This window comes from Polyodon spathula, chromosome 13, assembly GCF_017654505.1.
Source record: "Polyodon spathula isolate WHYD16114869_AA chromosome 13, ASM1765450v1, whole genome shotgun sequence".
NCBI classification, from domain to species: Eukaryota; Metazoa; Chordata; class Actinopteri; order Acipenseriformes; family Polyodontidae; genus Polyodon; species Polyodon spathula.
The window spans coordinates 23,056,869-23,072,174 of NC_054546.1; the positions used below are offsets into that span (position 1 = coordinate 23,056,869).

Genomic DNA, 15,306 nt, shown 5'->3' on the forward strand with positions numbered 1-15,306 from the left:
AATGTTTCCCACAGTTATGTTAAGTTGGCTGGTGGATCTCTACTCCGAATAGCTCATTCCTTCTCATCCCACAGATGCTCAATTGGATTGAGATCTGGTAAGTGGGCAGGCCACTGCAGTAAGCTGAATTCACTGTCATGTTTGTGGAACCATTCCTGGACAATTCTAGCCTTGTGGTATGGGACATTATCCTGCTGAAAAAATGGATGCATGTACTCATGTGGTTTTCTCCATACCCTAGTCCTCCCATCAGAGTGAAACAGCAGGTACCGGGATTCATCAGACCAGGCAATGTTTTTCCAATCCTCCAGTGTCCAGTGTTTTCGTTCTAGCCAACTGCAACTGCAGTTTCTTGTGTTTTGCTGAAAGAAGTGGAACTCTGTTAGGTCGTTGGCTGCCCCATTCGTGTCAAGGTACGATGAGTTGTGCATTCTTTTATGGGTCTTTCGGAACCAATGTGGTACTGGACTGTCAGTTGACTAACTGTAGCCCATCTGTTGCTCTGCACAATTTGTGTCAGTCTCCTTTGGCCTCTTTCATCAATGAGCCGTTATCGACCACTGGCCTGCCGTTGGTTGGATGTCCTTTGGGTGGTGAACCATCCTTGATACACACTGGAAAATGTTGAGCGTGAAAAACCCAGCAGAGTTGCAGTTCTTGACACACTCAAATCGTCACATCTGGCACCTACTACTATACCCTGTTCAAAGGCACTAAAATCTTGTCTTGCCCATTTACCCTCTGAATGGCACACATGCACGATCCATGTCTTAGTTGTGTCAGGGCTTAAAAATTATTCTTTAACCTGACTCCCCTTCATCTCCACTGATTGAAGTGGATTTAACAGGTTACATCAATAAGGGATCATAGCTTTCACCTGGATTCACATGGTCAGTCTATTTCATGGAAAGAGCAGGTGTTCCTAATGTTTTGTACACTCAGTGTATTTTTTCATGTTCATACATGTATGGAAGAAATACTTGTGCAATATGGCATTCCATTTTAATCGTAACATACACTACTGCATTTATTGCTTTAAATTTACTGGCTAAAATCCATCCACATAACCAATAACCTCCAACACACTGTTGTGTGAAGCAACTTGAGTTCACGCGTGACATAAACTCACTCTTATAAGGTGCCTCTTGTTTCTGACACACAACCCTCAGAATGAACAATCCACTGCAACTACAGCTGGTACTTCTAACGGGCACAAAAAAAGGTTTATTTTTTTTATTGCAATAAATCTGTTATTATTGGCGATGAGCCCAGTCCTGTTAGCAGAAAGCAGTCTCCCCATAGATCGCTCTGAACACCTCGCTCCTGATGCCCAGAGGAAGTCTGAAGCGGCACACAGCTCTGCATGCTTAGGACAGCTCAGGGAATGTGCAGAGGCAGCCTCCAGAAGCTCTGCATACAGTTTTTAGTTATATTGGTAGATTATATACTTTAGTTCATTAGAGGTTTCTCTATTATTATTTTTATTTTCCATGTCAAAGTCTCAATCAGAACCCTTTTTTATACTTCTTATCTTTAGAAATGCAGTGAGGGAAAGTACAAGAACTGCCCTCTGCTCCACCAGCACAGAAAGAGGACATGAGTTCAGACTGCCTGGTCAGGCACAGCTTTGGCTAAACCAGACAGCAGTGACTATTGGTCCCCATTTGGTTCCAGGTCCCTAAAATGAAATGCTATACCTGCAGGTCTCCTCCGAGGACCAGGCTGCCTACCCCCCCCCCCCCCCCCCCCCCCCTTCCTCTTCTAAAGCTGTTTTACAATTCTGCCATTCTATACTGCACTCACAAGTTGTTTTTGTCACACAGCCCTGAAAAAGATAAATTACAATTATAACTACTGGTATTTCCAACAGGAAACAGACTTATTTTCCCAGTTTTAATCAAATCTATTATGTTGGCCACCTGCCCAGTTTTATTAACTTTGCACTTTTTACAACCAACTGTTGGTGTATTTGCACCTTTGGCATGTTTGATTCTGATTTGATTATTTGATTATAAATAAGTTGGTTTTATAACATACACATATAATACATACAACTCACAATTTAAACCATGCAATTGCAGTTTTCTAATCCCAAAACAACATACCTAAACAAGGCAATAGGCTAGACTCTAATCAGGCAACAGGCTAGACTTTAATCAGGTAACTACCTAGACTCTAATCAGGAAACGGAAGAGACTCTAATAAGGCATGGGCACCTCTGTCCTGAAGGGTGCTTCTACACCAGGGTTCATAGGAATACAAATGACTTACCTGGTTTAAGAGCTTGTTGTTGGTTTCATTGGTTCAACAATTAGGAACCTGGCTGTAACAAAGGCTGTGCAGGAAGGGCAGAGATGCTAATACTTGCTCCAGTGGTTGAGACTATGTGCTGTGCAGTATAGGAGGCTCAGGGCATTGTCATAGACTGATTAAGATGTGCAGTGCTGTTAGTCATGTGGCATTTACTCACAAATCTGTATTTGCTGCTATTTGTTCCAATGCCTATACAATATATTTAATATGTTTATTACCGCACTTTAAAATACTTGTTTTCTTTGTCTCTGTTCGACTATGCTTTACTACATTCTGCATGCCTTTACAGTATATTGGTATAGTGCAATAAACTGTTATAATGAATGGGAGGGCTGGCAGTAGAGAGAGAGAGAGAGAGAGAGAGAGAGAGAGAGAGAGAGAGAGAGAGAGAGAGAGAGAGAGAAGGATAGAAAGCAATAGAAGAGCCCTCTCCAAAAGCATTTAAGCTTTAAGATTCTGCTTCCGGAAGGGGACAAAACTTGGCTGTGAAGGATCTACAAACAAAATACTAACAAGTGGAGGATGGAAGCGGAGCTTTGGAGCTGGATCAGAGAGAGGGGGATCGAATGGCGGCAGGTTTTCTGGTTGCAGGGAGACTGTTATGCGTATACCAGATGTCTCTCTCTCTCTCTCTCTCTCTCTCTCTCTCTCTCTCTCGCTCTCTCGCTCTCCTCCACCCTCTCGGATCAACACTGTACAGGCCGGGCCTCTCCCTGTAGGCTGAGAGAATCCCAAGTAAGGACACAGGCTGGCAGCTGCAGTGTAAACTAATCACAGGAGAGGAAAAGGGATACACCAAACCCTCTTCCTGTCAGCAAAGACGTCAAGGTGAACTGGGACACCTTAAATAACCAACAACCCCCCTACTCACCCCCACCCTGCAGTCAGAGATTAGAGCACACGACCCCCTACCTAGCACACAGAGATTAGAGCAAACACCACCCTACCTGGGACACACAGATTAGAGCACACAACACCCTGCCCCAAACACACAGATTAGAGCACACAACCCCCTACCCCGAACACACAGATTACAGCATACAAACCCCTACCCGGAACACACAGATTAGAGCACACAACCTCCTAGCTAGCACACAGATTAGTGCACATGACTCCTACCTTGCACACACAGATTAGAGCACACAACCCCCTAGCTAGCACACAGATTAGAGCACACAACCCCTTACCCAGAACACGCAGATTAGAGCACACAACCCCCTACCTGACATACAGATTAGAGCACATGACCCCCTACCTATCACACAGATTAGAGCTCACAACCTCTACTGGCTATAACTACTGTACATTAACGTTCGTGAGGGGGGATTCTAAAGACAGAGATTGGATGAGTGGGCTTTGCTGAAGCAGGATCACTTCAGTGCCACCCACACAAGCATGTATGATCCAGCTGCTTCCTCTTTGTTGTCAATGCTAAAGCATACCAAATGTTCTAATTTGTACAGTAGAGTGATATTGGTCCATGACCCTGCAGGAGACAAGCACCTAATCAACAAGCTGGCAGAAAGATTTTTTTTAATGTTAAAAGAAAAGATGTTATGATTGGGGGTTGATGTAGGAATGACAGGCATACTGCAAACATGGCAAATTAATTAAAAATAATAAATATTTGTAAAAACACACTACATGTGTATTTTATTATTGTAAGATACATTTATTCATAGCTTAAAAATATTATTGTAATTGTGGCCATTAACACTGGCTTATCCACATACTATATTGCATATCTATAGACTACGTCTAATTAATTGGATGAAATGCAGGAATCAGAATGTATCATAGACGCTGTCTGTCTGATGTTATGATCTAGCCTTATTATCATGTGACACTACTATTGAAAATGTTGCCCTTGTGTTGCCTGAAAATAATGCATCGTCCTAAGTGGCAGACATGTTGCCAGTGTGTTGCCGTGGTGTTTCCGGGGTGTTGACAAGGGTGGTCACATGAGGCCACAAGTCAGCAAAAAGTCGCCTGTGTGACTAGGTCTTAAGAGAGCAGTCTGTCTCCCCTGCTTCTGTGTGCTGTGTGTCTGAGAGAGTAGTCTGTCTCCTCTGCTTCTGTGTGCTGTGTGTCTAAGAGAGCAGCCTGTCTCCTCTGCTTCTGTGCTGTGTGTCTGTCTGAGAGAGCAGTCTGTCTCTTCTGCTTCTGTGTGCTGTGTGTCTGAGAGAGCAGTCTGTCTCCTCTGCTTCTGTGTGCTGTGTGTCTAAGAGAGCAGCCTGTCTCCTCTGCTTCTGTGCTGTGTGTCTGTCTGAGAGAGCAGTCTGTCTCCTCTGCTTCTGTGTGCTGTGTGTCTGAGAGAGCAGTCTGTCTCCTCTGCTTCTGTGTGCCGTGTGTCTAAGAGAGCAGTCTGTCTCCTCTGCTTCTGTGTGCTGCGTGTCTAAGAGAGCAGTCTGTCTCCTCTGCTTCTGTGTGCTGTGTGTCTAAGAGAGCAGTCTGCCTCCTTTGCTTCTGTGTGCTGTGTGTCTAAGAGAGCAGTCTGTCTCCTCTGCTTCTGTGTGCTGTGTGTCTAAGAGAGCAGTCTGTCTCCTCTGCTTCTGTGTGCTGTGTGTCTAAGAGAGCAGTCTGACTCCTTTGCTTCTGTGTGCTGTGTGTCTAAGAGAGCAGTCTGTCTCCTCTGCTTCTGTGCTGTGTGTCTGAGAGAGCAGTCTGTCTCCTCTGCTTCTGTGTGCCGTGTGTCTAAGAGAGCAGTCTGTCTCCTCTGCTTCTGTGTGCCGTGTGTCTAAGAGAGCAGTCTGTCTCCTCTGCTTCTGTGTGCTGTGTGTCTGTCTGAGAGAGCAGTCTGTCTCCTCTGCTTCTGTGTGCTGTGTGTCTGAGAGAGCAGTCTGTCTCCTCTGCTTCTGTGTGCTGTGTGTCTGTCTGAGAGAGCAGTCTGTCTCCTCTGCTTCTGTGTGCTGTGTGTCTAAGAGAGCAGTCTGTCTCCTCTGCTTCTGTGTGCTGTGCGTCTAAGAGAGCAGTCTGTCTCCTCTGCTTCTGTGTGCTGTGTGTCTAAGAGAGCAGCCTGTCTCCTCTGCTTCTGTGTGCTGTGTGGCTCTCTGAGAGAAGTCTGTCTCCTCTGTGCAGAGCTATGACAGGCATGGCTGCTCTGAGTCTGGGCCAGGCTCCTGTTACAGACATTGTGCCAGTTCCCATGGGCTGAGGTCCAGGTAAACTGTCAAATCTCACTTCCACCTGCCCAATGCTAGGGTTGAAAGAGCTGCTAGCCCTCAGTCAAACTTTTGCTCAACCTCCAGCTCTTTTTTATTTATTACAGGATCAATGGGAACCATATTCCACAATGGGGATGATTGTCATCAACCAAGTCAAAATTATTTTGATGAAATCATTTATTAAGCATTTAAGAAACACTTTTTTTTTTTTTCAAAAAGCATGCTAGGGTAGTAAAATAATCAAATAGTTAATTGCATTTACAATATCAAAGAATGGTTCCATCTTTATCAGACCAAAGAAGATTTTTTTTTATTTTTTATTCTAAAATCAATCCAGAAATGACAACGTACTGATAGAGACGACAAATACACAATAAATTAATAGTTGGTGTTTAGGTACAGCAGTGGGGTAGCTGTGCATCTCAGCATTTACCTCAATGTATCTGTACTGTTATTCAGTGTCAGACCCAAGGCTTTTGAAACTGAACACCTCAACATTTCAACAGTTTCTGTAAAAGGCCACACAAGCCCATTCCCTAAATATTGAACCCCTCAGTATATCACCCCCTGAACCATCCCAGCTCCTCCTCAGTGTTCAGAAAATAATGGACGGACCTGTCCACCCTAGACTCACAATGAGGAATGGAACCGTAGTCTGCACAAGCAGTTCTTGTAAACCAGAAGGAAGAGCTGCCTTTGCTGCATTATTATTAGTATTATTAGTATATTTGGCAGACGCCTTTATCCAAGGCGACTTACAAGTGTTAAGCATATTTGTTGTATAAGACGAGTTGCTAGGAGTCACACTGCCCATACTCCCACAACCTGATTGAGTGTGGTTGGCAATAAATATAGAAACAAGCATACTTTCACAAACAAAGGTTCTTGAGATTGTCCTTAGAAACCATACAAGCTGACGGCTGTCCTCCCCACCAAGGCCGCTGCAACATCCTGGAGTGCTTTCTGTGAAAAGATGCTTAGAACTAATTCTATTGTGCACGTGTCCTGGAACTGAACAGCTTCCAAACAGATTCATCCATCTGACTTACATGTACACTCAAAAAATGAACTTGTCCAGCTGACACCCAAAACCTTGCCAAGATTCATGACAACACTAAAATACTCCAAACAACAGTCAAAACCCTTCTAGCTTCAAGTCATCAGTCATTTATAACAACAATAAATATAAAGAAATTGATGAATATTATTTTCAGGTACTCAGCACAATATGATCAAGCAGAATTATCAAACAAACAAACTAGTAACATGCATGCATGTGTGTGCTGACTAATACCCTCTTGAGACAGCAAGACCTGCAGCATAATTTCATGTATTAAACTTTTATTAATGTACCTTTACAGAGAGACAAAGTAAGCAATGAAGGGATTTCTATCAGCTGCTATAAAAAATTATGGCAAGAATCTGTGCTTTTTAAATATTGTCAAAAAAAAAAAAAGGTATAAGGGATGTGCAGGAAGTCATCTGGACCCCAAACCTTTTTTTCCATGCACTCAAAAAGAAACAAGAATTGAGGTTCAAAATAGAAGCTGAAGAGTCAGTGATCAGGTAAGTAAGAACAAAAAGGCATGTTAAAAGCAATAAAGAGATGATATTAGATATGTTTTTTTTTTCTTTGTCTAACATTATGATTGACAAATGGTGATCTCCTGAATAAAGTAATAGAAAGTGCTGGAATGTGCTCTTGCACATTGATAGTTTTTATAGCTCATGGCTCCAGAACAAAGTTACACCATTAATGATCAGTATTGGTGATACAACAGCACATTAGTGTGGTCAGTATAAGGCACTGTGGTGCAGAAAGCAGTGCTCTCCTCAGTGGCACCATGCAAGGACATATGTTTGTGTCCGTGTTCAGAGAATGGGCTTTAACAGGATATGAATATGTACTACCGGAAAGCAACCATCTCTAATCCTGACACTGGAATAAACTGACTTTTACATTACCTTCCTCTTGTGTCTTTAGTTTATCTTACAAATTGCTTCCTCAGTAGTCAGCATTAATACACTTCCACATAAACCAGTGGTCCTCAAAGTAATTTGGGTACGAGCATAAATTAAACTTACTTGGCTGTTTGCGGGCATGCTGACTATTGCATAGGTTCTTATCTTAAATATTGCCTTCCTGTGATATATATATATATATATATATATATATATATATATATATATATATATATATATATATATATATATATATATATATGGTTTTTTAGTGGGAGTTATTCTTGGCTCACTCTGATAAGGCCAAGTCTCAGGCAGTAATTGTGCATGCTGCGCTTATTCTTTAAATAATTTATATAAAATACGCAAAGAAAATATTTTTAAATAGCATGTTTACACAGATAACCATGAATAAACAGAAATAAAAGAGGATAGATGGTGTCTCGCTTTGTTTCAATTTGGCAAATATGTCAACACTACTCTGTTTTAAAGATTGTCATCTCCAGTACAATTATTCAGAGAAAGTGGATTCATAACTAAATCTACTACAGTGTTTCCCTTGTCTGGTAAAATTAAAAATATATATATAGAGAAAATGTAATTATAAATAATGAAATGTATTATTTTTCGCAATAACAATCGGCAAAATCCAGTGCTTACCCGGCATATTAACACCCCGGCTCTGCTCACGAATGATTGGACAGCTGTCAGATCTTTTACTTTCCCATTGGCTACTCACTTGCCTTTAATTTTCATGCAGAATACTGTGAACTGCCTCTGCTTGCTTATGATTGGACAGCTGTGTAAAACTTGGCAGATAATTGACTCTCCTATTGGTTACACTTACTGTCAGTACCTACAACTGAAACAGACACAGTTTATGTCCCACCCAGCTAACTTACAATTGGGCTACCGCAGAGAAAATGCAGATTTTCAATCGGTTGATCGAATAGCAGAAGCCCTTCAAAAAAAAAAAAAAAAAAAAAAAAAAAAAAAAAAAAAAAAAATATATATATATATATATATATATATATATATATATATATATATATATATATATATATATATATATGTCGAGTACGTACAAGCACAGCATAAACGAGCAGCGCTGTCAACAGACTGCTGTGACGCTGTTGTTGGAAAACGTGTTTAAAGCGTCCTTTATTTTCCCATGCTACGACCCGCTTGAAAAACCGGGATATTCAATGGTGACTATTCAAGATGCAGATGCAGTCCCAGACTCAAGTCTTTGCCTCACAACAGCCTTTACACCCTAGCAGCACAACACAACTCTATTGCCATGATTCTTGGAGAACAGGCCCTGGATTGAGATAACATGGAATCTGTTCAACCTTTCCACCACAGTCAGGGTAGGGCTACCATGAAGCAAGCTAGTTAGCCAAAAGAAAAGTTTAGCTTGACAAATTACATTTATTTTATTACATTTCTATTTTGTAAAATAGTGAAGCCCTACTTTTATTTCAAAATCAAAACTAAACAAAGCAGACCTCAATCAGTCTGTCCCTTACAAATAATCAGCTTGACAATAAGAGCTTTAAAATGAATTACACTTAACAATAAGAACTTTAAAATTAAATAAACACGCTCAATTCAAAACTGTTTGGGCAACGCAATTCCAAAAAAAGACGCACTGAAGTCACAGAGCTCTGTTTAAACCCCCAGCTATGCCTTATCAATCCCATTATAAACAAAGGACAACTGCTGACATTACAGTATTCAGATATATGCTACAAAATTCAAAGGTTAAGTCAAGCAAACTAACAGGTAGCAATTAATCATGAGTGATGCCGCCATCAAAACTACATTTACAAAGTGTTATTAAAACTCTGTGGCAGGTTTCAAAAAGCTGCCAGTGCAGACATTAATCTTTGTCAACATCTTTCCTGGAACCAAATGCTAATCAAAGTTTACCCAAGCTAATATACAGATAGATCTTCTATTCCCCAATGTCATCAAACAATGGGGCCCAGTTCCTGTGTCTATAAAGAGATCCTAAGGCTCTGGACTAAGCTATGTGTTAGCTGGCACTGAAAATAAACAAAGCATGGGAGTCATCCGGACACTGCTAAGTGACAGACAGCAGACAGGTGGACAGGCATCTGACAGCATCCACCCCCTGTCTCCCCACTACTGCTAATAGCCAACAGCAAGCAGCACTCAAGAGCTGCTGTCCATTCATTGTTTGGTCCATTTATAGGAAGGTGCATGATGAACAGACAACTGTAAGCAGGTGGTTAATTACCTACATGGAGCACTCCTAAAAAAGGATTTTGCAGAGAAGGGAAGCTACGTTGTTTCCCGTTAAGAGATAAGACAACCCTGTAGGAACACTTTCAAACAAGTTTCAAAATCCCACCAGGACCCATTACAATCCCAGTGTATAGCCACTAAGAAACCCTTGCAGAACCATTAGCAGCATTACCAGCAAAGGCAATGGATTTGGCACAAACAAACACTGTGTTTCTGACATATAGGCAGTCATAAACTGATCTAGACTGTTGTTGTCACATTTTTTTAATGTTTCTATAATATTAAACTATGTTCATAAACGTATGTATTGAATAAGTCATGAGTTAAAGCTTTGTGAATCAAAGCAGATGTAGTGTCTTAAAACAAGTAGATTTGTCACTTATTTTTATGGTGTGCTGTACCAACGTGCAGTTGTATTTAAGGGAGCTATGGTATTGCTGGCAGTGCGAAGAAGACTTAAAGAGCATTCCAAAAAGATGATGCACAGAATTCAAGAACATGTTGTTCCCTTTGATACTGATGTCAGTAGACTGAAGTTTTTCTTAAGAACTAATTAACATTGATGAAGATCACAGTGCATTTAAAGATTCAATTCATTACAGTACTCAAAGAAATTAAATAACACATTTTCTTAACATCGAAATCTATAGAAAGCATAAGCAATATTGCAGTCATCAGTGACCATCATGAGTGCTTTCTGATTGAATCTAGTCTCCTTGATCATTGCGGTTTAGTTGTTGATGAGAGCTGTAATCCTCATTTAACACGAAACAAACAGCTGCAGGTTCTGACACCAAATTAGAACCAAAGCCTGCGCATGGCCATTTCTGTTCTTTCCCACAGTTGTTTCCGCTACGTATCGCTACTATGAGAAGCACCCTGGCGTTTCTAATTATTTAACTGCTTACACCTGGAGACAGGAGCTGGGAAGCTGGTGAAAACAGTGGCTGCGGGGCAAGAACCAATTTCAAGGTGGAAGTTGTTTTCTGTCAAACTGAATTTATTACATCGTTCCACAGAACTTGCTGGAGATAGACCTCCCACTCCTGTTACAAAGAAAACAATCAAAGTGGAGATCCAACCAGGAGAGACAAAGCAGAGCAACCAGACCCCCTTCCTCTTTACATAATGAAGAGGGGACAATTAAGAAAATACTGTAAAATTAGCTGAGGCAATAGGGGTCCAAAATGCAAGCAGTGAGAGTGCAATTCAAAGTGTTTAAGTCACTAACTCATACCTTCTATCATGTGTTTCATATAATATGAAATTAATTCATTTTTGCATATATATAATATAAATATATAGGAAAGAGAAAATTGTACAGGCCCATGTGCTTCCATTTAAGATGTGATTTACAGCTTTGCCAGAATTTCCCCTGTTTGTTTTTGGAGAGAAATAGGATATTTTAAGGTAAAAATACAATGTTTTAAAAACATTATGACTGTACATGACTAAAGCAGCAGCTACTTAAGAAACTGGCAAAAATGTGAAGGTAAGAAACATCAGTGCAGCTGTGCAGATGGTACTGTCATGCAACCAGGCTTGCTGCATGTGTGGTGTGTGCATCTGCATCAGTAAGTGCTGAATGCAGGACTGGTTTAGGGTGGTAAAGGTTGAAGAACCCCTTTAAAAACACAAATAAAAGGATTTTATATGGTCTTCTATCATTGAACACCAGTTTTGAAGACATCTGAAACATGCTATTGTCTAATAAGACAAATGTATCAGCATCTTAGCCCTCATTATACTGCTAATAAAACTCATTTTCTAGTGTTCCAAACATGTTTGACCTGCAAGGGATGCTAACCGATGCCTATTTCAACAAGCACTTCTTAAAGAGGCAAAAGGAGGCAAATATAACAGAGGGTGGGTGATGCACTGCGGGATCTGGTAGCTGCAGAGACACTGTTTGCTAATTGTCTGTGTGACCTTGGGATAGCTCTATTCATAGCCTGGCTGTACCGTTGCATCATATACCTCAATGACAGCACCAATTTAACACAAAGGGAAACTGACAACGCCAGGCTCCTGAAAGATATTTCCACCTGCTGCTGCTGCTGTGTGAAGCAAAGATGACCAAGCCAAGCTACCACGTGCTCCATTTCAAAACCACACACTTGCACACTGTAAGCGTAAACTTCACTGACACAAACAGATAAAACATATAATGCATCTTTAAAAGGACATGCAGATTTCTGGACCTTGCACAAGACTTTGAAACCTATTGAGCTAGAGTCTCAAAGCTATTTCAAATCACCATTTGCAGTTAAAAACCTCAACGCTTGCAAACTCCAACATTAAATGTCTGAGGCCCAGATTTATAAAACGATTGCGCATGTTATGCGACCATAAAACATGCGCTGAGAGTTCTGAATTCTTGGATGGGATTTATATAACACACACAATGGCATAAACATGTGATGTTATTTGTGAGGGCAATGGCTCTATGCACTTTATCTATTGATGCATTTGGTTTCTGAACGAAACCGCTAAAATTAGGAGGGGATTTTGCAAATGAGGTCCCTAATAAATTCTCAGTCTAATTTCTTAAGCTGCTGGTAATTGTGGGCCTCGTATTTGCTTATTATTTTAAGAACTCTGAAAAGCAGGCGTTAATTTGCCACAGTCAGACAGTAGGCTATATAAAAGGCAAGGTGATGTGGAAGACTTGTCTGCAGCAAAAATGAGACATTGTTTCCAAGAACAAAGAAACATTTAATAACATTTTGCAGAGCTCATTTTTTAAGCCTTCTGATCAAGTCAGTATATAAATTACGGTTTATAATACAGGTACTGTATTGTTTTGCAAACTCCAATTTTCAATACATGTTCCATAGCTTACATATCAAAACAGAAAGTTTGCAAATAGAGAATATAGAATCAATGTAAAAAAAAGGTTCTTGGAGGCACTTAAAAAGCAAGGTTCTAACAAGAGCCTTTACTTCTTAAAAGAACGGTGGAGGAGAGTAAGAAAAGATCGATATTCTGAGAAGAGCAAAAGAAAAAATCACATACAACGAGCTCATCCTCCAACTTTATTTTAGTAATGTCTATAGAATGTATTTTTTGTACTATGATATTCTGATATTTAATCAGGCAGTATTGTTAAATTCAAGTTGGAAAGAAAATGGTAAAAAAAAGGATAGAGGGACAGATGACACAGTTACAGTGGCTTGCAAAAGTATTGACCCCCCTTGGCATTTTTCCTATTTTGTTGCCTTACAACCTGGAATTAAAATGGATTTTTATTTGGATTTCATGTAATGGACATACACAAAATAGTCCAAATTGGTGAAGTGAAATGAAAAAAATAACTTGTTTCAAAAAATTCTAAAAAATAAATAACGGAAAAGTGGTGTGTGCATATGTATTCACCCCCTTTGCTATTAAGCCTCTAAATAAGATCTGGTGCAACAAATTACCTTCAGAAGTCACATAATTAGTTAAATAATGTCCACCTGTGTGTAATCTAAGTGTCACATGATTTGTCACATATATAGTATATATACACCTGTTCTGAAAGGCCCCAGAGTCTGCAACACCACTAAGCAAGGGGCACCACCAAGCAAGCGGCACCATGAAGACCAAGGAGCTCTCCAAACAGGTCAGGGACAAAGTTGTGGAGAAGTACAGATCAGGGTTGGGTTATAAAAAAATATCTGAAACTTTGAACATCCCACAGAGCACCATTAAAGCCATTATTAAAAAAATGGAAAGAATATGGTACCACAACAAACCTGGCAAGAGAGGGCCACCCACCAAAACTCACGGACCAGGCAAGGAGGACATTAATCAGAGAGGCAACAAAGAGACCAAAGATAAGCCTAAAGGAGCTGCAAAGCTCCACAGCGGAGATTGGAGTATCTGTCCATAGGACCACTTTAAGCCGTACACGCCACAGAGCTGGGCTTTATGGAAGATTGGCCAGAAAAAAGCCATTGCTTAAAAAAAAAAAAAAAAAAAAGCAAACACGTTTGGTGTTCGCCAAAAGGCATGTGGGAGACTCCCCAAACATATGGAAGAAGGTACTCTGGTCAGATGAGACTAAAATTGAGCTTTTTGGCCATCAAGGAAAACGCTATGTCTGGCGCAAACCCAACACCTCTCATCACCCCGAGAACACCATCCCCACAGTGAAGCATGGTGGTGGCAGCATCATGCTGTGGGGATGTTTTTCATCGGCAGGGACTGGGAAACTGGTCAGAATTGAAGGAATGATGGATGGAGCTAAATATAGGGAAATTCTTGAGGGAAACCTGTTTCAGTCTTCCAGAGATTTGAGACTGGGACAGGACAATGACCCTAAGCCTACTGCTAAAGCAACACTCGAGTGGTTTAAGGGGAAACATTTAAATGTCTTGGAATGGTCTAGTCAAAGCCCAGACCTCAATCCAATTGAGAATCTGTGGTATGACTTAAAGATTGTTGTACACCAGCAGAACCCATCCAACTTGAAGGAGCTGGAGCAGTTCATCCCAGTGGCTAGATATGCCAAGCCTATAGATACATACCCCAAGAGACTTGCAGCTGTAATTGCTGCAAAAGGTGGCTCTACAAAGTAATGACTTCGCGGGGGGGGGGGGGGGGGGGGGGTAAATACTTATGCACGCTCAAGTTTTCTGTTTTTTTGTCTTATTTCTTGTTTGTTTCACAATAAAAAATATTTTGCATCTTCAAAGTGGTAGGCATGTTGTGTAAATCAAATGATACAAACCCCCAAAAATCCATTTTAATTCCAGGTTGTAAGGCAACAAAATAGGAAAAATGCCAAGGGGGGGTCAATACTTTCGCAAGCCACTGTAGTTTGTAGCTAGAGCAAGTACAGTTTTTTGACCATATATACCAAACAGATATGCTTTAAAATCATACATAGAGTAAGAATTACAGACAAACATAAGAAATAGGAGAGTTGTAACTGCATAAGACTTTAAGAAGATATAAGTTATAACTAAACTGAAGACCGGAATTATTCTATACGAAATAAGAAGGTAGATTAATAGGTGAAGCACAGTAACTGGATGATGTATCTTAATGTATAAGCAACTTACTACAAACTCTGAAGTGGTACATTTGTTTATTAAGAAGCCAGCGCACATTCTATGTTTTATTCATTTGTCCTGGTGATGTATTTTGAGCTTGTAACACATCTTCATCTGTTACAATTACTGCTTGTACCAAAATCTCCAATTATATATTGGTAAATTTCAGTTTTCACTTCCGAGCATCCTCATCACCATGGCTAGTACCAGGCTGAGGTCTTTGTGTGACATTTATTTTCTTTTGGAATGTGTAGCATACACATGCAGGGTTTACCCAAACCCACTATTTAGGTATGCAATTCTCCACCGCTAATTGCGGTATTTAAATTGGTTGATTGCGGAATCGCCTGCTTCACCTAATTAGTCTTATAAAATATGTCGTTATTTTGGCGATGAGTGCGGCCATACTGAACATGCACATTACATGGCTTTTTGCGGTCAGTTTTTCACCTTTATACATTTCGGCCTGAGTTCTTCATTTCTCCTTTCTTAAAACATGTGCTAATGATGATTTGGGGTAATTTGGTAAGAACTCTTAGCTATGAGAATACAGTTTG

General features: G+C 40.4%; 1 protein-coding gene across 1 annotated transcript in view; it reads right to left on the minus strand.

Annotated features, from left to right (window-relative positions):
• The window catches only part of col13a1 (collagen, type XIII, alpha 1), a 173,916-nt gene that overhangs the window by 139,655 nt on the left and 18,955 nt on the right, over positions 1 to 15,306 (minus strand). The window lies entirely within an intron of this gene.